General features: G+C 42.7%; 1 protein-coding gene and 1 pseudogene across 4 annotated transcripts in view; one reads left to right on the top strand and one right to left on the bottom strand.

Annotated features, from left to right (window-relative positions):
- Window positions 1–23966, top strand: part of MEI4 (meiotic double-stranded break formation protein 4) — a 241143-nt gene that overhangs the window by 36034 nt on the left and 181143 nt on the right. The window lies entirely within an intron of this gene.
- On the bottom strand, window positions 950–2147 carry LOC131767723 (ribonucleoside-diphosphate reductase subunit M2 pseudogene; annotated as a pseudogene).

The raw sequence follows: 23966 nt of genomic DNA, 5'->3' as shown, positions 1-23966 counted from the left end.
TCCCAGCTAGGAAAACTCTTCAGGAATCTTTCATACTAACTCGAAGTTGGGGGACAGACAATTTGAGAAATTAAATGATACCGCCCCTCATGCACACCCAGGTTACCCACAGTGAGTCCGGATCACACTTCAGTTCCTAATGACCTAAGTTAAGAGTCTCCTTTCTCCACATCTCTTATCCCGCGATACTCAACATGGGCTGCAGAACACAAAACCAACCTGTGTTCTATGTGGCACCACCCGGCTGATACTGATACCTAAGTGTGCACAGGATTGAGTTAAAAAGCTCTTCGATTCATCAAAGAAAAGAAAGAATAAAAATAACACCCTTAGTTTACACAGGCTTAACCTACTTTGATCACCTAGTAAATCTTGAATTGGCTCCCGTTAGTGGTAAACAGAATACTTTTGTATTTGATGTAGAAACCAACAAATTTAGGTTAAATCAAGCCTTCACCCTGACAGTAAAAACTATGTTTATTTGTGTGCAAAGTGCCAGTTTTATATACAAATCGTAAGTAAACTTTAAAATCTGCTTTAAAATCTGCAGCAGTGAGTCTGAGGCCTTCCTACTGCCTTGTGGCAGTGACTGTTTAATCCTGCTGGATCAAACTCGCTCGCCTCCCCACACTTGGAGGCCAAGGAAGGTGCTGTTAAGAGCCAGGGGGAAGTCGTGTACAGCCAGCCTGCCTGCAAATGCCAGACATGGACAAGATCTTTCGTAAGAATCCGAGTAGCTTCTGTCTACACTTTCAATCTAGGTGACCCCACTAGCATTAACGGGATTGATTTTGAGGTAGCTACACAGTTTTAAACGTGCCATTAATGAACTTTATGGGCGATTTATGGTGTAGCTGCTTAATACAGTTCAAGCAGCGGATTTTTTTCTCTTTTGATGAGAAGGAAAAAAAAGAAAAATCAGCAAAATAAGAGCACATCTTCAGTTCACTTAGAAGTCAGCATCCAAGGTAAAGGAATTCTCTGTCGGACGGGACATCGCTCCCGTCCTCTGATACTCGCCTACTCTCTTCTCAAAGAAGTTAGTCTTCCCTTCCAGTGAAATAGTCTCCATAAAGTCAAATGGATCTTCTACTCTGAGAGCCTTGCTAAATAAAACCCAGCTCCAGCATAAGTCTGCCTGCCACGAATTCGATGTACTGCTTCATCAAAGCACACTTCATCCCAATGAGCTACACTGTCGGGGCCTCTGCGAGGAGCTCCTGTTCTATCCTAACTGCATTGACGATTATTTGACTCTCTGCTCCGAAGGTTTGTGTAGCAGGTGTTTGAACATCAGGCAGGCAAAGTCACAGTGTAAACCCTCGTCTCTGCTAATAAGTTCATTGGAAAGTGTGAGGCCGGGCATCAGGCCTCGTTTTCTGAGCCAGAACATCGATGCAAAAGAACCAGAAAAGAAGATTCCTTCCACTGCGGCAAAGGCTACGACACGTTCTCCGTACGTAGCCTCTCTGTCCCCGATCCAGCACAAGGCCCAGTCTGCCTTCTTCTTTACACAAGGCATTGTCTCGATGGCGTTGAAGAGAAATTCCCTTCCTTTGGAATCTTTAATGTAAGTGTCAATGAGGAGACTCTACATTTCAGAATGTATGTTTTCCGTGGCAGTTTGGAAGCCATAGAAACAACGGGCTTCTGTAGTCTGAACTTCTTGGCTAAGCCGCTCCACCAAGTTTTCATTTGCTCTGCCGTCACTTGCTGCTGCAGAGAAAGCCAGAACACGCGACGTGAAATGCCTCTCCTCAGGCTTCAGGGCTCCCCGGTGCTGAATGTCCTTGGAAAGGTCCACCTCCTCAGCTGTCCGGAAGGAAGCCTCAGCTTTCTCATGCATCTGCCAAATACCGCGGTGTCCCATAGGAAAGATGACAGAGCGGCGGGGGTTTTCTTTCAGAAGTGGTTCCTCCTCCGCACTGGGGGCAGGTGGCTTAGGGTTCGGCTCAGCGGGCTCCTTGCCAGATCCTCCTCGCGGTCTTGCTGGCCAGCGCGCGGGTCCCGCTGCGGGACGGGGGCGTGTCCTCCTCGTCCGCCAGGCTGAGCCCCTTCGTAGGCGAGAGCTGGAGGGGATGCTGCTGCTGCTGCTGCTGCTGCTGCGGGTCAGCGACGGTGGCGGGCGGGACGCGGACGGAGAGCATGGCTGCGTGCGGCTCGGCCAGGTGGGGCTGCGCGCGGGTCCTGGGAGTCCTTCCTGATGCGTTGAGAGGCTGGCGAACTTAATCTACAGCGTCAGCTATCCATTGAAGCAACCGAACAACCCAGAATTAGATGAAGCAGAGCTGAAATGGCAAAGTAAACAAATAAGGAAGTATGGTATGGTTTATACAGCATTTCAGGAACTCAGCTATTTCTTTATTCTGATTTATTTTTCTGTAGTTTCTTAAAGGGAAATACTCTTCTTTATTGTATTTATTAAGGGGCTAGACTATATAGAGAAGGGATAAATAGAACTTGCTCTTGGAATCATGCCACATTTTAATTTTACCTGAATGCTTCTTAGTAGAGCAAGGTTGGAAGGAAGGAAGGAATGGAGGGAGGGAGGAGAGGGAGGGAGGGAGGGAGAATGGATGAAAGAAGCCCAGACATCCGGTGTCACATTTCTTAAAACCTTCTGGGTGATGTGTGACAGGCAGGTCAGCTGTCTACTCAATAGCCAGCTTCCTTCTTCTTTTTTTTTTTTTTTTTTTTTTTTTGCGGTACGTGGGCCTCTCACTGTTGTGGCCTCTCCCGTTGTGGAGCACAGGCTCTGGACGCGCAGGCTCAGCGGCCATGGCTCACGGGCCCGGCCGCTCCGCGGCACGTGGGATCTTCCCAGACCGGGGCACGAACCCGTGTCCCCTGCATCGGCAGGCGGACTCTCAACCACTGCGCCACCAGGGAAGCCCGAGCTTCCTTCTTCTTTACTAAAACACTCCAATTTTGTTTTGACAGACATGTGCCCATGCCTAGTGGGTTAATCTATGAAAGGCTTAGACCTGTTTTGCCAGTATTGTTCTATGGTTGGGCAGTGGAAGCTAAAGAGGAATCTTTAGAGCTTTTGGTAAAGATTCACCTCATTGTATAAACAGATTGAGGCCTGTGAAAGATAGCAATTTTAAAATGTTTTTACCTCAACCACTTGCTTCCTGTATGGGCACCGCCACATGAAGATGTGATGCCTGGAACTGCGGCAGCCGTTTCACCACCATGTGGCAATATTGAAAAATTAATATCAACATGGTGAGGATGATAAGCAGGAGGAAGAAGAGCCTTGGTCCTTCTTGTCATTGCTGAGCAGCCAAAGCAACTCTAGGATTACTTTATTAGGAATTTATTTTTTTAAGATAAATAATGGTTTAAGTCAATGTTATTCACGTAATTCTCTTCCTTGTAACTGAACACATCCTAACTTAAAGAGTGAGGAGGGCTTCCCTGGTGGCACAGTGGTTGGGAGTCCGCCTGCCAATGCAGGGGACGTGGGTTTGTGCCCTGGTCCGGAAGGATCCCACATGCCGCGGAGCCGCTGGGCCCGTGAGCCATGGCTGCTGAGCCTGCGCGTCCGGAGCCTATGGTCCACAACAGGAGAGGCCACAACAGTGAGAGGTCCGCATACCGCAAAAAAAAAGAGTGGGGAAGTGGTGGGGATAATGAATAAATTAGAGAGCTGTTTTTTCCCCCAAGAATCTTCTTGATTTATAGGGGAGAAAATGAGAGAGAGAGAAAAAAGTGTTCTTTTATCTAGAACAGCTTCCTGTTAAAATGATGGCCTTAGAATGTTGCGAGGATTTAGGTGGGGTCTGAGTAGGTAGTTGAGGGAGACACAGAGCATAGAGATTGGCCAGGAAGACATTAGTGGTTCTTCTTAAATGTTGACCACGGTTTGAAAGGGATGTGACGACAGGCACAGGGCCTAGTTCGTGGGAAGACTGGCCTAGGACTTTAGTGAGCAGATTTAGATCTAAGCTTTGAGTGTGTGTGTGAATGTGCTGGTGGGATCTGGACGGCTGCTGTGAGACTTGTACAGTGCTTTGGCGTTTACGGGAGGGACAGAGATGGATGTGCTGTCAGGCATATGCTTTTTCCCCTACAACGTAGGCACTCAGTATCTTCATAAGTGACACATAGGTTACTGGATTAGCAACTAGCTAAAGTAAAAAAAGTACAAGAAAATCACACCAAATTAACTCATTGATATTTGTCTGTTTATTTAGTAAATACTCATTGAATCTGGCACTCAGGTGTCACGGGCTTGGGGCCGGTGAGCGTGGTGGGCAGGGCAGCGCCGTCAGATCAGGTTGAACTCAGCTCTTCTCAGTTTGGGGACCTGGGGAGCAACCAGCAAACCGGATGGCTGTGGAAGCTTCCCCGTCCTTCTTGCTGACACTGTTCAAGTTTGTCCAGCGTCCTCTGCTGTTCCCATTGCTGCAGCACCGCCTACCCCAGACCCCACTTCTCATTTCCTGTAACTTTGCGTTCGTTCAGGCAAAGGCTCTCAGCTGACGGGTGCTGATGAGGTGTCGAGGCGGGGGCCGGTCGTCGCCACCACCCTGCTCGGAGCTTGTCTTGGCTCCCGGCTGCCACTCGTGTGGTCCCGCCTACTCAGCCTCTGTCCCTTCCCTGCCTTCTCACCCTGTCCCAGACCGCGTAACGGGGAGACACCACAAATAACAGCCTTGCAGACACAGTTGTGGAGCTCAGCATTTATATGTTGGGGCCTTCCCTGTTTTGCAGATGCTGAAAGAGCGTAGACCATGAATGCATAGCATTTCCTTCTTCACGTGAGCTCCTATGATATAAATTGTCAAATATAATAATAATGGGAATTTGCCTAAAATGGCAGTTGCTTTAAAGCACACATGCATAATGTACATAAACATCAGAGAATATGCCCTTAGTTTAGTATGGATTCTAATGGAAGTCTGTAAAATAATTTAAAGTCAATTTATAATTGTACGTTAGAAATGCTTTACTCATTATATATAAAAACTGAATTAAACTTTTGACATTAGAGACCACTGTCAACATGCAAAGAAATTAAAGTTAAGGCTGACAAAGCTCAGAGTATCAAATGGCTTTAACAGTAACAGCGATAATTTAGAAATGTGAACACCTTCCTCATCATCACAGGCGCTGGCTCTGCTGGGAATGGTGGAGGTAGGGAGTCAGGAGGGCCGAACAGGTCCGGGCACATGGACGAGGCCTGGGGGAGCCCCAGAGGCTGGGCCTAGGCAAGGCGGCCCGGCCTCTCACATGTGCAGTGTCCCAGGTGGAGGCCGTCCGTCCTCCTGTGCTCTTCCTGCACCAGCCTCTCAATGTCACCGTGTGATGCAGCCTAAGCTGGGTTTCAGGTAGGTATCTGGCATGTCCAGGTGATGCCCTAGTTGCGGTGCATCTCTGGATTCCCTGCACTTCTCTGCATTCCCAGTACCACTGTCTTGCTCTTGTCTGAAAAATCCCAACTGGACTCCATGTCTGCGGCTGTAGCCTTGCTGTGTTCAAGTCCATATTGCAGCCTAGTCTCAGGTCCTCTCACTTACTTTAGGATGAAGTCCCCAACCCATACAACGGGCTCCAAGCCTCTCCACAGTGTGGTTCTTGCTTCCGTCTGCAGCCCAGCCTCTCAGCACTGTGTCCTCCACGTCCTGCTCGGCGACGCGCAAAATTTCTTCCACTTCCTTGAATCCACCGTGTTCTGTCTCAGCTCGAGGCTTTTACACACGTGGTTTCTCTTTGGAGGATGTGTTGTTTAGAAAAGGTTTACGTGGGCGTTAATACCTCGAACAAAGCGGCCTTGCTGATCTGTCGTTTCTGGAGATCTGCGAAACCCCTGTAACGATGGAAGGAGCCTCAGGGAGCGAGGTCCAGCATCCTAGGGGAGGGAACCCGCCCAGGTAGGGTGAGTATCAGGGCTCCTCCTCTGAGGGAGCCGTGCAGGCACAGAGTCATGTAATCTGAACAGAATAGGCAAAGAGTGACAATGCTGAGGGCCCCTCTGCGGAACGAAAGCTAAAACTGCTCAAAGTACTTGGGTGTTCCTAGGTCTTTGCTCATCGTGATTTTTTTTTGGAACACTTTAACCCGTAGCAAATTTTAATCTAGTCCTTTCGTTTAGGATTATATTAACTTTTTGCAGTTTTTATTTGTGTTTTTTGAATGCAGTTCGTTTTCAAATTTCAAGATTCTGTTAGAAATATGAAAGTACCTTGAGGATTTTGGATTCAATACTTGGATCCTAAACATCCTAAAATTTATTTTTTTAGATAAGTTCAGTGTGCAGTGAAGAGAATCCAGGTAGGTAGCTGCGGACTACAGTTTGGAGTGGGAAAATTAATGGAATGATATCAATTCCATGATGGAAGCCGGGAGATCAGATGCCGAGGGTAGATGGGAGTAGGCTTGAGATCCTGCATTTCTGATAGGCTGCCGGTGACGTCGGTGCCGCTGCTTCGAAGACCGAAGACCGCAGTGCAAGGAGCCGCGGGGCTGGGGAATCTCTGGCGGGGCGTTTGTCTGGGAAGGAAGAAGTGATAGGTTGGCAGTTGGGGGCAGGGCGTGCAAGGTGGAGGGAAAGTTTTCTCTTTAGGATGGAAAAGACATTAGCCCACTGGTACTTTGGTGGGAAGGAATTAGCAGAGAGAGGAAAGGGGAAGATACAAAAGGAAGATAATAAAGGAATCCTAGGTGGCTTGGGGCCCTAGACCCAGAAGAATTACAGAGCACACACGGAGCTACCGAGGGACGGGCCCTGGGCCCCAAAAAGGAGCCGTCCTCTCTTCCGAAGGAGGGAGTCGCTGCCCCTTGATTTGTGTTTCTCTGAGTCATTCCTGGCAGCTCTTCAAGGAGTTCCTTCCCTTTGAGGCTCCCCCGTCCCACCCAGCGCCTCTGCTTCCTAATGACTTCCGGTTGTGTTGTTTCTCACATTTCTTTCCCTGCTGTTTCACCTGTGGTCTGAGCCCTCCCTACCTCTTGCTTTGGTTGTATAGATAAAGGACTGAGGAAGGCAAGTTGGCTAACTTGCCTGAGGTTAAATGGATTGTGAATGGAGTGGGGTTCCTGTAGGATCCTTGAGCCCCGCCTTTCTAGTGCTTGAAGGTGTTTTCCTAAACAGGTATTTCTCAAACTATGGTCCCCAGACCAGCTGTGTCAGCATCAGGTGGAGATGTGACAGATTTACAGACCCTCACCCCTGACCTGAGTCAGAAACCTTGGCGGGAGAGCCAGCATCTGTGGCTTAACTAGCCCCCCAGTGATTCTGATGAAAACTGCAGTTTGAGAACCACTGAATTAAACACATAAACGTGAAATATATGTTCAGGGAGCATAATGAGACCCCTCCAGAAAAGGGGTCAAACCATCCGAATGCCACACATCAAGAGACTTGTTGGCAAGACTCTGAAAGATTCCTTAATACCAGCTGATACCCTCAGTCACCAAAGAACTGAGAAAATGTTCGTTTAGAGCCTGATTGAGCTGAGGCAGGTAGTAGAACCTAGAGAAAATGAATAAAAATATAAAATAGTAATATTAACATGACTCTAACAACCGTGTTTGATACTATTCCATACCGTTCAGTGAAATACGTATGTAAGCATAACGGGAATACAGGGAATGAGTATTGTATGTTCTTGTTCTAGGAGAACTTCTCTCTTCCCTCTTTACCCCTCTCTCCTCTCCTCCTCCCTCCATCCTACTTCCCTCTTCTCTTCCTCATAAGCATCCTATGTGCTATCCTGAATATATGCCATGTTTTCTGTATATAAGATGTACAGTTGTATAAGACAGCTCCCGTTTTTGCAGGGGAAAATATTTCTTATATCTATTTCAAGTAATTTTGGAGATATATTGTAGGGGAAAATATTGCATAGGAGAAGCAATATACTGTATTCTAAAAACTAGTAGAAAACCTTAAATTCTGATAATATTTTACCAATCCTTCAAAAAGAATATAATGTAACATACCTCAAAAGAACTATATTGCCAACAATGAATGCTAGCGTGGTGGAGCAACAAGACAAAAAACACTGAGTCATAAATAAAGACTGTCACACATGTACAACTATAAACACAGGTACATACATTGTATTCTGGGTGATCCTAAGGGCCGAACCAGGTAACCTGGTCATCAAATGAATTTGAATGAATTCCTAAATGGAATATGGAGATACAGCCCTCATTCAGGAAGAAGGGCATCATTACATATTTCTCATACTGCACCTAAATTGTGGTCTTTTCAATCGAATCTCCTGTTTTAGAGACCTCATTTCTGTGATTTTTAAAAATTGAATTTCTTGTAAGCCTTTCTTAGAGTTAGTGTGAAAATTAAATCCATGGGCGAGTGCCTGGCTGGGGTGTGCGCTCTGAAGGGGACCCCGAGGCTGGGAGCTGCTCTCATCTGCCAGCAGATCCGTCCTGTCACATTGTAGTTATTTCATGGTAAGCTTGTGATAATTTTTCTTGTTTCCGGTCTCTCCCATTTCTCTGAGTCAGAGAGAAATATTTTTGCCTGTGTGTTTTTAATTCATCCAGACAACTTCTGCCAAGTTTTGTGCTTTGACGTAAACAAGAAAAAGATTGCTGCCAGAGCAAGCCAGTTCTTATGCTTTCAAAGCCCAGCTCTAAACATTCCTCGTTACTCTTTTAATTAATGTCACACGAAGAACAAAGACTAAGTTGCGTTCGTGTCTTCCCTTGGTGCTTCATTCAGTACCATCTTCACACAGTCGATTTTCAAAGATGTTCCTTGGCTTGATTTTTAAATTATTGACTCTGATTAGGCTTGTAAATATTTGTAGCAGAAATAATTTTCCAGCTAAGATGGGATTTTTCTGTGTAAAATGTAATGTAATGCAGACAAAATGTTAACATTTTGTATCAATTTAAAAAGTAACCACTTGGTGAAAAAGTAAAATGTTAACATTTTGTATCAATTTGAAAATAACCACTTGGTGAACAAGAAACTGGTAAAAATTTAAGTAATGCCTCTGATCCCTCTACATACTTCTAATTGTATTTGGAATTTTTCTAACTTATTAATAAAACAGAATATGCAGAATTTAAGCATCTTTCCTCCCTCCCTTGTTATTCTAGTAACAGATTATATCTAGAACTTCCCCTGGAATTTAGTATAATTTGTCCATTCTTTTTTTCTTTTTTGAGATATTTTCTTTTTTGTTGTTGTTGTTGAATTTTTCAATTTTCTTATCTTTATTTTTTTTATACCGCAGGTTCTTATTAGTCATCCATTTTATACATATTAGTGTATACATGTCAAACCCAGTCTCCCAATTCATCCCACCACCACACCCCCACTGCTTTCCCCCCTTGGTGTCCATACGTTTGTTCTCTACATCTGTGTCTCAATTTCTACCCTGCAAACCGGTTCATCTGTACCATTTTTCTAGGTTCCACATATATGCATTAATGTACGATATTTGTTTTTCTCTTTCTGACATACTTCACTCTGTATGACAGTCTCTAGGTCCATCCACGTCTCAACAAATAACCCAATTTTGTTCCTTTTTATGGCTGAGTAATATTCCATTGTATATATGTACCACACATCTTCTTTACCCATTCGTCTGTCGGTGGACATTTAGGTTGCTTCCATGACCTGGCTATTGTAAATAGTGCTGCAATGAACATTGGGGTGCATGTGTCTTTTTGAATTATGGTTTTCTCTGGATATATGCCCAGTAGTGGGATTGCTGGGTCATATGATAATTCTATTTTTAGTTTTTTAAGGAACCTCCATATTGTTCTCCATAGTGGCTGTATCAATTTACATTCCCACCATCAGTGCAAGAGGGTTCCCTTTTCTCCACACCCTCTCCAGCATTTGTTGTTTGTAGATTTTCTGATGATGCCCATGCTAACTGGTGTGAAGTGATACCTCACTGTAGTTTTGCTTTGCATTTCTCTAATAATTAGTGATGTTGAGCAGCTTTTCATGTGCTTCTTGGCCATCTCTATGTCTTCTTTGGAGAAATGTCTATTTAGGTCTTCTGCCCATTTTTGGATTGGGTTGTTTGTTTTTTTAATATTGAGCTGCATGAGCTGTTTATATATTTTAGAGATTAATCCTTTGTCCGTTGATTCATTTGCAAACATTTTCTCCCATTTTGAGGGTTGTCTTTTCATCTTGTTTATGGTTTCCTTTGCTGTGCAAAAGCTTTTAAGTTTCATTAGGTCCCATTTGTTTATTTTTGTTTTTACTTCCATTAGTCTAGGAGGTGGATCAAAAAAGATCTTGCTGTGATTTATGTCAAAGAGTGTTCTTCCTATGTTTTCCTCTAAGAGTTTTATAGTGTCTGGTCTTACATTTAGGTGTCTAATCCACTTTGAGTTTATTTTTGTGTATGGTGTTAGGGAGTGTTCTAATTTCATTCTTTTACATGTAGCTGTCAAGTTTTCCCAGCACCACTTATGGAAGAGGCTGTCTTTACTCCATTGTATATCCTTGCCTGCTTTGTCATACGTAAGTTGACCATAGGTGCATGGATTTATTTCTGGGCTTAATATCCTGTTCCACTGATCTGTATTTCTGTTTTTGTGCCAGTACCATATTGTCTTGATTACTGTACCTTTGTAGTGTAGTTGGAAGTCAGGGAGTCTGATTCCTCCAGCTCTGTTTTTTTTCCCTCCAGATCGCTTTGGCTATTTGGGGTCTTTTGAGTTTCCATACAAATTGTGAAATTTTTTGTTCTAGTTCTGTAAAAATGCCATTGGTAATTTGATAGGGATTGCATTGAATCTATAGATTGCTTTGGGTAGTATAGGCATTTTCACAATAGTGATTTTTCCAATCCAAGAACATGGTATATCTCTCCATCTGTTTGTCTCATCTTTAACTTCTTTCATCAGTGTCCTATAGTTTTCTGTATACAGGTCATTTGTCTCCCTAGGTAGGTTATTCATAGGTATTTTATTCTTTTTGTTGCAGTGGTAAATGGGAGTGTTTCCTTACTTTCTCTTTCAGATTTTTCATCATTAGTGTATAGGAATGCAAGAGATTTCTGTGCATTCATTTTGTATCCTGCAACTTTACCATATTAATTGATTAGCTCTAGTAGTTTTCTGGTGGCGTCTTTAGGATTCTCTATGTATAGTATCATGCCATCTGCAAACAATGACAGTTTTACTTCTTCTTTTCCAATTTGTATTCCTTTTATTTCTTTTCTTCTCTGATTGCCATGGCTAGGACTTCCACAACTATGTTGAATAACAGTGGTGAGAGTGGACATCGTTGTCTCAGTCCTGATCTTAGAGGAAACGCTTTCAGTTATTCATCATTGAGAATGATGTTTGCTGTGGGCTTGTTGTATATGGCCTTTATTATGTTGAGGTAGGTTCCCTCTGTGGCCACTTTCTGGAGAGTTTTTATCATAAATGAGTGTTGAATTTTGTCAAAAACTTTTCCTGAAACTGTTGAGATGGTCATATGGTTTTTATTCTTCAATTTGTTAATATGGTGTATCACATTGATTGATTTGCATATATTGAAGAATCCTTGCATCCCTGGGATAAACCCCACTTGATCATGGTGTATGGTCCTTTTACTGTGTTGTTGGATTCTGTTTGCTAGTATTTTGTTGAGGATTTTTGCATCTATATTCATCAGTGAAATTGGTCTATAATTTTCTTTTTTTGTAGTATCTTTATCTGGTTTTGGTATCAGGGTGATGGTGGCCTTATAGAACGAGTTTGGGAGTATTCCTTCCTCTGCAATTTTTGGAAGAGTTTGAGAAGGATGGGTGTTAGTTCTTCTCTAAATGTTTGATAGAATTCACCTGTGAAGCCATCTGGTCCTGGACTTTTGTTTGTTGGAAGATTTTTAATCACAGTTTCAATTTCATTACTTGTGATTGGTCTGTTCATATTTTCTATTTCTTCCTGGTTCAGTCTTGGAAGGTTATACCTTTCTAAGAATTTGTCCATTTCTTCCAGGCTGTCCATTTTATTGGCATAGAGTTGCTTGTTGTACTCTCTTAGTATGCTTTATATTTCTGCGGTGTCTGTTGTAAATTCTCCTTTTTCATTTCTAATATTATTGATTTGAGTCCTCTCCCTCTTTTTCTTGATTAGTCTGGCTAATGGATTATCAATTTTGTTTATCTTCTCAGAGAAACACCTTTTAGTTTTATTAATCTTTGCTATTGTTTTCTCTTTCATTTACGTCTGCTCTGATCTTTGTGATTTCTTTCCTTCTGCTAACTTTGGGTTTTGTTTGTTCTTCCTTCTCTAGTTCCTTTAGGTGTAAGGTTAGATTATTTATTTGAGCTGTTTGTTGTTTCTTGAGGTAGGATTGTATTGCTATAGATTTCCCTCTTAGGACTGCTTTTGCTGCATCACATAGGTTTTGGATCATTGTGTTTTCATTGTCATTTGTCTCTAGGTATTTTTTTATTTCCTCTTTGATTTCTTCAGTGATCTCTTGGTTATTTAGTAACGTAATGTTTAACCTCCGTGTGTTTGTGGTTTTTACGTTTTTTTTCCCCCTGTAATTGATTTCTAATTTCATAACGTTGTGGACAGAAAAGATGCTTGATATGGTGTCAGTTTTCTTAAATTTACTGAGGCTTGATTTCTGACCCAAGATGTGATCTATCCTGGAGAATGTTCCGTGTGCACTTGAGAAGAAAGTGTAATCTGCTGTTTTGGGGTGGAATGTCCTATAAATGTCAATTAAATCTATCTGGTCTGTTGTGTCATTTAAAGCTTGTGTTTCCTTATTAATTTTCATTTTGGATGATCTGTCCATTGGTGTAAGTGAGGTGTTAAAGTCCCCCACTATTATTGTGTTACTGTCGATTTCCTCTTTTATAGCTTTTGTATTTTATACCTTTTATAGCTTATGTATTGAGGTGCCTCTATGTTGGGTGCATATATATTTATAATTGTTGTTTCTTCTTCTTGGACTGATCCCTTGATCATTATATAGTGTCCTTCTGTGTCTCTTGTAACATTCTTTATTTTGATGTATATTTTATCTGATATGAGTATTGCTACTCAGCTTTCTTCTGATTTCCATTTGCATGGAATATCTTTTTCCTTCCCCTCACTTTCAATCTGTATGTATCCCTAGGTCTGAAGTGGGTCTCTTGTAGACAGCATATATATGGGTCTTGTTTTTGTCCATTCAGAGAGCCAGTGTCTTTTGGCTGGAGCATTTAATCCATTCACATTTAAGGTAATTATTGATATGTATGTTCCTGTTACCATTTTCTTAATTGCTTTGTGTTTGTTTTTGTAGGTCTTTTTCTTCCCTTTTGATTCCCACTTAGAGAAGTTCCTTTAGCATTTGTTGTAGAACTGGTTTGGTGGTGCTGAATTCTTTTAGCTTTTGCTTATCTGTAAAGCAGTTGACTTCTCCATCGAATCTGACTGAGATCCTTGCCGGGTAGAGTAATCTTGGTTGTAGGTTCTTCCTTTTCATCACTTTAAATATGTCATGCCACTCCCTCTGGCTTGTAGAATTTCTGCTGAGAAATCAGCTGTTAAGCTTATGGGAGTTCCCTTGTATGTTATTTGTCATTTTTCTCTTGCTGCTTTCAATAATTTTTCCTTGCCTTTAATTTTTGCCAATTTGATTACTGTGTGTCTCGGCGTATTTCTCCTTGGGTTTATCCTGTCTGGGAGTCTCTGCGCTTCCTGGACTTTGGTGGTTATTTCCTTTCCCATGTTAGGGAAGTTTTCGACTATAATCTCTTCAAATATTTTCTCGGGTCCTTTCTCTCTCTCTTCTCCTTCGGTGACCCGTATAATGCGAATGTTGTTGCATTTAATGTTGTCCCACAGGTGTCTTAGGCTGTCTTCATTTCTTTTCATTCTTTTTTCTTTATTCTGTTCTGCACCAGTGAATTCCACCATTCTGTCTTCCGGGTCACTTATCCATTCTTCTGCCTTAGTTATTCTGCTATTGATTCCTTCTAGTGTATTTTTCATTTCAGTTATTGTGCGGTTCATCTCTGTTTGTTCTTTGATTCTTCTACGTCTCTGTTAAACGTCCTTGCATCTTCTTGATTTTTGCCTCCATTCTTTTTCTGGCATCCTGGATCATCTTCACTAACATTCTGAATTCTTTTTCTGTAAGGTTGCTCGTCTCCACTTCATTTGGTTGTTTTCTTGGGCTTTTAACTTGTTCCTTCATCTGGTACATAGCTCTCTGCCTTTTCATCTTGTCTGTCTTTCTGTGAATGTGGTTTTTGTTTAACAGGCTGCAGGACTGTAGCTCTTCTTGCTTCTCCTGTCTGTCCTCTGGTGGATGAGGCTATCTAAGAGGCTTGTGCAGGCTTCCTGATGGGAGGGACTGGTGGTGGGTAGAGCTGGCTGGTGCTCTGGTGGGCAGAGCTCAGTAAAACTTTAATCCGCCTGTCTGCTTACCGGTGGGGCTGGGTTCCCTCCCTGTTGGTTGTTTGGCCTGAGGAGACCCAATACTGGAGACTACCCGGGCTCTTTGGTGGGGCTAATGGTGGACTCTGGGAGGGCTCACGCCAAGGAGTACTTCCCAGAACTTCTGCTGCCAGTGTCCTTGTCCTCACGGTAAGACACAGCCACGCCCCACCTCTGTAGGAGCCCCTCTAACACTAGCAGGTAGGCCTGGTTCAGTCTTATGTGGGGTCACTGCTCCTTCCCTGTGTCCCTGTGTGCACACTACTTTGTGTGTGCCCTCTAAGAGTGGAGTCTCCGTTTCCCCCAGTCCTGTTGAAGTCCTGCAACCAAATCCTGCTAGCCTTCAGAGTCTGAATCTCTGGGATTTCCTCCTCCTGTTGCTGTACCCCCAGGTTGGGAAGCCTGACGTGGGGCTCACAACCTTCACTCCAGTGCGTGGACTTCTGTGGTATAGGTGTTCTCCAGTCTGTGAGTCACCCACCCAGCAGTTATGGGATTTGATTTTATTGTGATTGCGCCCCTCCTGCCATCTCCCTGTGGCTTCTCCTTTGTCTTTGGATGTGGGGTATCTTTTTTGGTGAGTTCCCGTGTCCTCCTGTCGATGATTGTCCAGCAGCTAGTTGTGATTCTGGTGCTCTCGCAGGAGGGAGTGATTTTGTCCATTCTTTATCTAAAATAGTATTTTTGTTGGAATGACCCTTATTCTCCAACCCAGGTCATACAGATAAGATGTCATTTTGCATATTTAATATTTAATTTTGTTGATCATTATGCCTTTCCTAACTCGGCAGTTATTTCTGTCTGTGTATTTTATTACGTGTCTCTCCTGATCTGGTTAGTTTTTCCCTTGTGAACCACAGAGCGTCTCCTCATATCTGTAATTTCCAGGCAGGAGTTGGTCCAAAGTAGGCCATGTCCGTGCTGGTGGCTGTTCTGTGTGGTCACGGAGCTCTCTCATGTCTGACGGCGTGAGGGAGACAGAGGAGGTGGCCCGGAGGGCTCTGTGCCTTAGTGAGCTGTACTTTTCCAGGCCTTCCGAAGCTTCTCTTTAAAGAAGCACTTAGTCCGTGCACAGGCATCTGTGACAGTGAACACTGATGACAAGCTTAGCTGCTCACTTCCCTTATAGACAGCAAATGCTACATGCACTGGGCCTTTTGTACCCACAGGTCTGTGTAAAAAAGAAAAGTATGTTTAATCAGATGTGCAATGTACAGTTTTAAAATTTGTTTTTATTTTTAAGAGAATTTCTGAAAGGCTTTTCCTCTTCAGAGCTGGTAGACATCAGGCCAGAGTTCCTGGTAGTGGCTTAAATCCTGCCCCTGCATTCAAATCCCCTGGGAGCTATGAAAGTATCTTGATGCCTGGGTTGCACCCCAGACGGATGACATCAGAATCTCTAGGGGTTGGACTGAGGTATCCTTATTCTTTCACTATCCCTACGTTATTCTAAAGTATAGCCAAGATTGAGAAACACTGCTTTAAGGCCAACTTTTATTTTCTGTGTTCAACCCAAATGCCCCTGTTTCCAGTTTTCATTACTAATCCCATGTAGTTTTTTTTTTTTTTTTTGCGATACGCGGGCCTCTCACTGTTGTGGCCTCTCCCGTTGCGGAGCACAGGCTCCGGACGCACAGGCTCAGAGGCCATGGCTCACGGGCCCAGCCGCTCCGTGGCATGTGGGATCTTCCCGGACCAGGGCACGAACCCGTGTTCCCTGCATCAGCAGGCGGATTCTCAACCACTGCGCCACCAGGGAAGCCCCCATGTAGTTTTAATGCCCCTGTTTTCTTGGCATATTCTCTGTGGAATGCTGCAGTTATTGACTAGAAAGAGTAGAACACACTGATATTGGCCCTTTGGGGGAGTTACCTGGTGATAGATTTAGTCCACACTGATTTACTGTAATTATGAGATATTTGGGAGCATGGGTGGTACCGGTGGAGGGGATGGTGGGTGTGTAGGCAGCTGGGGGAAGGGCTGTCCAGTTGCCTGTGTGCGTGTTTGGATGTTCTGGTGACCTGACTAGGATTGGGGTTGGGCCCTGGGTGGAGTTCGCAAGCTCTTTGGTGTGGATGGTGAGCAACTGTTAAATGAAATGGCACTTTTTTTCAATCTCCTCTTCCTGTATTCTGTAAGGGCAGAGAGTGATAGTAGTAGACAGCTTTTTCTAGCTCCAAAGCGATATTGTAGGCATATCATTTTTAAATTAGGGAATACTTGTATTTCTGCTCTTTCTCCAGTATTATTTGCTCACTTTAGTTTATGAGTCATTGAACAATCTGTGGTATGCTTTTAAAATGCTCCTTCTTAGGTTATTGCTGTAATTACTGTACTGTTCAGGGTCCTTGAATTAGCAGTAATACTCAGCAGTTCATGATGAGTTAAGATACCTTTTAGGAAAGAGTTAAGTATTATTCCTCCCTTTGACTAACATTTGGAGATGAAATCTTAGCAATACTGTGTTATATTACTGAGAAACCCTATACCAGTTGGTGCAGAGATGTTTTCTATTGTATGATTCATAAATAACTATTTAATTAATAGAGTAATATATATATGCACACAACTACATAATGCTTTAGTTAAAATTACACTAAAAACGTTGTGGCAGCATGGTCTTAATTCATATATTCTGCTTTTAACGCTGCTTTTAACGCTGTGAACAATTTTACCAAGAATTCTCGGCTACGAAAATTAATCAATTAGGATGTTATCTTCCAGATAGTTCTGAAGTAAATGCTTTTTTCCCCCCAACTAGCTAAAGTCTTCGATATTTACTGGAAGGTAGTAGACACTGACTTTTGGTGGCTTGAATAGCATGGATTTATGTTTACCAGATTTATGTTTACCACTTGCATCTTGTATGCAAGTGGAAATGATGTGATTTTGGCATCCATTCTGACCTGTTTGTGAATAAGGAAAAGGGCAGTGCCTAGAGCACCATGCTTAGTGTAAAACACCCGAATACACTAATGAGTGGTCATCATGCAAGTCTGGTACCTAGCAGGTGCTCAGTGATTAATTTAAGAATGAACATACATAAATGAATGAAAAAAGAACCAGCACAGGAAGAGGAGGTATTATTGATGGCGGGAAGGTTGCTGAGGACAACTTCTGGAGATGGAGGGCTTACTGGAAAGAGCATGGATTTGGGAATTAGAGGAATCTGGGTTGAATCTCAGTTCTACCGACATTGGCTAAGTTCCCTTAGACAACTCACTTTCCTTCTGTGAGTCTCACTCTGCTCCTCTGTAAAATGAGGAGGAGGAGGAGGAGGAGAATGATGGGCAGTGGTGAGGTTTGATGGGGAATGCTTGGCCCCAAGCTTGCTGACACATAGAAAGAAAATAAATACTAGTTTTCTTCCTCGGCTCTATAGTCTGATGGGAATTGTCACTGATTCCTTAACAGCAGAAGAACTTAAGTTTGTTGTTTTTTTGTGTTTTGTTTTTTGACTTGAGAATGTTATTGTTTAATTCTGTCTTGCAGAGAGCTGAATCTAGCTTTTTAGCAGGTTATTCCGGTGGGAAAGGAAAGAACAGAGGTTTAAGGGTGTGTGTAAGTCTTCTTTTTCCCAGGAGTGAAATTGAATGATTGGTATCATTGCCATGTTTTCACTTTGGTCCGGTAGCAAAAGTGGAAGCTCCTTGGTGTGCTGCAGGCCTGGAAGTCTGATTCTGTTAGGAGTAAGTAAACTCTTTAGAACATTCTGTAGGAATTCAGCTGTTACCCTGTTTCATTATTTTGGGAGTTACATTAATGGAACTGGATTTTCATTCTCTGCCCTGTCTCTATATTGTTATTACAAATTCCAATCTCCTTTCTAGTCTTCTGTTTTCTATGATTTCTATGATGAATTTCTATGATGAATTCTATGATTTCTCAATCATAGAATTTTCAGTGTACTCCTTCCACATGGAGCCCCGTGAGTTCTGTCTTTTGTGAAAACCTCATTTCTCCTTGCACGTTGTAGGTTATCTACCACCCACTTTACCGCCGCAGTTTTTCCTAAGGCACAGTTAAGATCAGTTTGTAAGCAGCGAGAGCGTTCCATTGTGTAGGAAGAGATGTACTTCCGGTCCCCTCCTGTCGTGAGCCCGGACGTTTTCCTCAGCCCCACGTGCCCGTCTCTACGTGCCTCTTCGTTCCCTCTGCTCCAGCTCTGCCTTCACAGAGCCCTTGCCCACGCACCTGCCTCTGTGCCCTTCCTCCGTGCTCCTTCCTCGTGCAAAAGGCTCCCTGGGGAAAGCTCTGCGATCCCCGACACTCGTACCACATGCAGTCTTTCTGGCTTCTGCCTAGTCAGAACCGATTCCTTCAGGTTCCTGTAGCATCACACGGACCTCAGTTTGACAGTGATGCGTTTTTGCCTGCGGTAGAGCTTGTTCTTGGCCCGCCTTTTTCTCATTGCCTGATGGTAGGAGGCCTTGCCTTCTTTTACCCTTTGAGTCCTCTCACCCCTTAGTCTAGTGCCTTCACATTGTGGCACCCAGCACATATCTGATGAATTAAAACGAATACAGTGTAAGCTCTGTGAAATCCTCTGATCTGGCAAGGCAGGGTATACTTAGGTTGGTTTATTTTCTCCCTGAAAAATGTGTGTTCATTTCATTTTTTTAATGGCAAGAGATTATGCTGCACTTTTGGTCAAGTTTATTTAATTTCCTAGACCACTGAGTTTTACAGTGGGTGTGATGGACGGATGAACTGTAATACTAAAGCTGTGCTGTACTGCTTTATAACTCAGCCTTGCAAGTTATGGAAACCAGAACTCCTGAGAGTGGACTTTATTTTCAGGAATATCACAAGAGTAAAGAGCAGTGGAAATGAGTTCTGCTTGGTTAGCAATAAGCTGTCTGCAGAAAACTGACTTTGAGCTTTCCTTTTTCTTTTTTTTTTTTTTTTTTTTTTTTGTGGTACGCGGGCCTCTCACTGCTGTGGCCTCTCCCGCTGAGGAGCACAGGCTCCGGACGCACAGGCTCAGCGGCCACGGCTCACGGGCCCAGCCGCTCCGCGGCACGTGGGATCCTCCCGGACCGGGGCACGAACCCACGTCCCCTGCATGGGCAGGCGGACTCTCAACCACTGCGCCACCAGGGAAGCCCTGAGCTTTCCTTTTTACCAAAGAATATATTTTAATCGTAACTGACATTGTTATAATTGACTATTTGAGCTCTTTCTGGTTGTGCCTCTTTTATCAGAATTAAGGCTATTTTTACTTTGTCTCCTTATACTAGGGAACAGACTCTACAGAATTAAGTATGTGACTTTTGGCCATGTCCATATGTTCTTACAGAGCTGTCATTTGGGACTTTACTGGCAGATAGATTGTACTTAAAAAAAGAATGTTAGCTCTGAAAATGCATATGTCTCCAGACAGTGGCATGTGAATGACTCTTGGTCTTTGTAACAAGCCTATAATTAGTTCACATACTTAAGGCATATGATGAGCTATTATGTCATCCTTCAACTGTCTTATTCCACAGTGAAATGAAATTCAAAATTGGCCAGTTACAGTGTTTTTCTATTTCTGGTTTGTCTGTCAGTCTAGGGCTGTTATTCATATTTTCAGATAGTCTTGTGAGTTTTTAAAGAAAAGAACAATTTATGTGATTCCATGATGAAATAATCTTTTCACCTCTGAGCTCTCCTAACCCTTTTCTTGTAATGCTGTTATAATATCCATTTAGCAGGGACGTCTGACCACCCACCTTGTGCCTGGCACTGTGTTGAGTGCTTAGGATATAGTGTAAGACTGATGTTTGGAGTTTACAGTCACAAAGAGGAGACAGTTAATGTGTAATAACAGGTCCTGTGGAGCCCATTTCAGAGGAATCTGATCTGATCCAAGCATCAGAGAAGGCATTTAGATTAAAATCTGATCTGAAGATTGAATAGTAGTCAGGATAGGTGGGCTTATAAGGGGTAGGAGAATGTTCCAGATAAAAACAAAACAAAACACAGAGGTGTGGAGGTACATATAGTTAGGGGAGTGGTTTCCAAACTTGGGTGCACATTAGAATCACCTGAAGAGTTTGAAAAAAGTCACTGCTTAGATCCCATTCTGAGAGACGCTGTTGGATACTTGGAAAACCATTATTGAGGTATTTTCGGCAGGTGGGTGACACAGTATGATTGTGGGAGAAGATGACTGGGCTTCAGCCTGAGGCAGATTGCAGAGGGCTGAGGCTGGGTGGGCGCAGACCCACTGAGAGGCACTGCAGTGAACTGGGCAACAGAGGGGAACGGCTTAGCCTCAGCTGGGATGGAGAACAATGGTGAGAGTAAAAGTTGGTGTCTTAGACTTTTCAGGCCGTTATAACAAAGATACCACAGACTGGGTGGCTCATAAACAGCGGGCGTTGATTTCTCACATTTCTTGAGGCTCAGAAGTCCCAAATTAAGGCACCAGCAGATCTGGTGTCTGGTGTGGGCTTGCTGCCTGCTTTACAGGCAGCACCTCCTCGCTGTGTCCTCACGTGGTGGAAGGGCTGAGGGACCTCTCCGGGGCCTCTCTGTAAGGGCACTGATCCCACTCATGAGGGCTACACCCACATGACCTTATCACCTCCCAAAGGTCCCACTTCCTAAACCAGCACATTGGGGCTTAGGATTTCAACCTATGAATTTTGGAGGAGACACGAACATTCAAACCACAGCAGTTGGCAAATAGAAAAGAGAAAAGAGGCTAATTAGTTTTGAGAAAATCTGAAGTTAATATCACATAAACCAAATGAAGAGAGTAATTTGAGAATGAGGAAATGTATGAGGTGAGAGAGGTCATGCAAGGTGGAAACTGTTGACTGTCCACATATTCAAGTGACCAGGAGGTCCTTTGTTCAGTAGCATCTTTGCCTAGAGAAGTAGAATATATATGAAAGAAGCATCCACAAGCAGTAGGCAGTGAGTTTCGTGAATAATAATAGAAAAGTAACTGGTATAATGTGATTAGGAAACACTTAAGGGAAGAGAGAACATGTGAGTGAGCCTTGAAGGACACGTAGAACTTCAGTAAATGGGAATACACAACCCAGGGAGAAAAGAACATCCCGTGGTGTGGGTGTGGTGTGTCCAGGACCAGAATATATGATTGCTTTTATGAAGTTCCGGCCTTATTTTCCAATAATGAGGAGACATTAAAAGTTATGCACTAGGACTAGTGTTAGTCCAGCAGCAAGTTATTGATTGCAGGAGAGGGGGAGAAACTATACTGAAGGCAGGAAAGCCTGGTAGCAGAAGATGGTAGTGTTTGAAGCATGCAATGAGAAGATCATGGCCTAGGATGCTGGAAGAGGGAATGAAAAGGGGCAAAGTGATGCATTTTGAAACAAACAAAAAAAATACAGTTTATCAAATAACTGGCTGTAAGGAGAGAAGAAAAAGAGAGTGCTCAAAGTTGGATTCAACGTTTTGAAATTTGGTGGTTTGAAGAAAGAACTTTTTATTTAACAGTGATGACAGTGATACATGTATATGCTATTTATTGATTTAATTGATTATGAGGTCAAAAATATTTCGCATTTTTTAACATCTTTATTGGAGTATAACTGTTTTACAATGGTGTGTTGGTTTCTGCTTTACAACAAAATGAATCAGTTATACATACACATATGTTCCCAAAACTCCTCCCTCTTGCGTCTCCCTCCCTCCCACCCTCCCTATCCCACCCCTCTAGGTGGTCACAAAGCACCGAGCTGATCTCCCTGTGCTATGCGGCTGCTTCCCACTAGCTATCTAATTTACATCTGGTAGTGTATCTATGTCCATGACACTCTCTCACTTCATCACAGCTTACCCTTCCCCCTCCCCATATCCTCAAGTCCATGCTCTAGTAGGTCTGTGTTTTATTCCCGTTCTACCCCTAGTCTCTTCATGACATTTTTTTTCTTAGATTCCGTATATATGTGTTAGCATTCGGTATTTGTTTTTTTCTCCTTCTGACTTACTTCACTCTGTATGACAGACTCTAGGTCCATCCACTTCACTACACATAACTCAGTTCCGTTTCTTTTTATGGCTGAGTAATATTCCATTGTATATATGTGCCACATCTTCTTTAACCATTCATCTGTTGATGGACACTTAGGTTGCTTCCATGTCCTGGCTATTGTAAATAGAGCTGCAGTGAACATTGTGGTACATGACTCTTTTTGAATTATGGTTTTCTCAGGGTATATGCCCAGTAGTGGGATTGCTGGGTCGTATGGTATTCTATTTTTAGTTTTTTGAGGAACCTCCATACTATTCTGCATAGTGGCTGTATCAGTTTACATTCCCACCAGCAGTGCAAGAGTGTTCCCTTTTCTCCACACCCTCTCCAGCATTTGTTGTTTGTAGATTTTCTGATGATGCCCATTCTGACTGTTGTGAAGTGATACCTCATTGTAGTTTTGCTTTGCATTTCTCTAATAATTAGTGATGTTGAGCAACTTTTCATGTGCTTCTTGGCCATCTGTATGTCTTCTTTGGAGAAATGTCTATTTAGGTCTTCTGCCCATTTTTGGATTGGGTTATTTGTTTTTTAATATTGAGCTGCATGAGCTGTTTATATATTTTATATATATTTTGGAGATTAATCCTTTATCCCTTGATTGGTTTGCAAATATTTTCTCCCATTCTGAGGGTTGTCTTTTCATCTTGTTGGTAGTTCCCTTTGCTGTGCAAAAGCTTTTAAATTTCATTAAGTCCCATTTGTTTATTTCTGTTTTTATTTCCATTTCCCTAGGAGGCGGGTCAAAAAGAATCTTGCTGTGATTTATGTCATAGAGTGTTCTGCCTATGTTTTCCTCTAAGTGTTTTATGGTGTCTGTTCTTACATTGAGGTCTTCAATCCATTTTGATTTTATTTTTGTGTATGGTGTTAGGGCGTGTTCTAATTTCATTCTTTTACATGTAGCTGTTCAGTTTTCCCAGCACCACTTATTGAAGAGGCTGTCTTTTCTCCATTGTATATTCTTGCCTCCTTTATCAAACATAAGGTGACCATATGTGTGTGGATTTTTCTCTGGGCTTTCTGTTCTGTTCCACTGATCTATATTTCTATTTCTGTGCCAGTAGCATACTGTCTTGATTACTGTAGCTTTGTAGTATAGTCGAAGTCCAGGAGCCTGATTCCTCCAACTCCGTTTTTCTTTCTCTAGATTGCTTTGGCTTTTCGGGGTCTTTTGTGTTTCCATACAAATTGCGAAATCTTTTGTTCTAGTTCTGTGAAAAATGCCATTGGTAGTTTGATAGGGATTGCACTGAATCTGTAGACTGCTTTGGGTAGTAGTCATTTTAACAGTGTTTATTCTTCCAATTCAAGAACATGGTATGTCTCTCCATCTGCTGGTATCATCTTTAATTTCTTTCGTTAGTGTCTTATAGTTTTCTGCATACAAGTCTTTTGTGTCCTTAGGTAGGTTTATTCCTAGGTATTTTATTCTTTTTGTTGAAGTGATAAATTGTATTTGTTCCTTATTTTCTCTTTCAGATTTTTCATCGTTAGTGTATAGAAATGCAAGAGATTTCTGTGTATTAATTTTGTACCCTGCTACTTTCCTAATTCATTGACTAGCTCTAGTAGTTTTCTGGTAGCATCTTTAGTA

This window comes from Kogia breviceps, chromosome 13 (genome assembly GCF_026419965.1).
Source record: "Kogia breviceps isolate mKogBre1 chromosome 13, mKogBre1 haplotype 1, whole genome shotgun sequence".
Taxonomy (NCBI): domain Eukaryota; kingdom Metazoa; phylum Chordata; class Mammalia; order Artiodactyla; family Physeteridae; genus Kogia; species Kogia breviceps.
The sequence above is the reverse complement of the archived record's forward strand: the minus strand, read 5'-3'. Positions and strand labels throughout refer to the sequence as shown.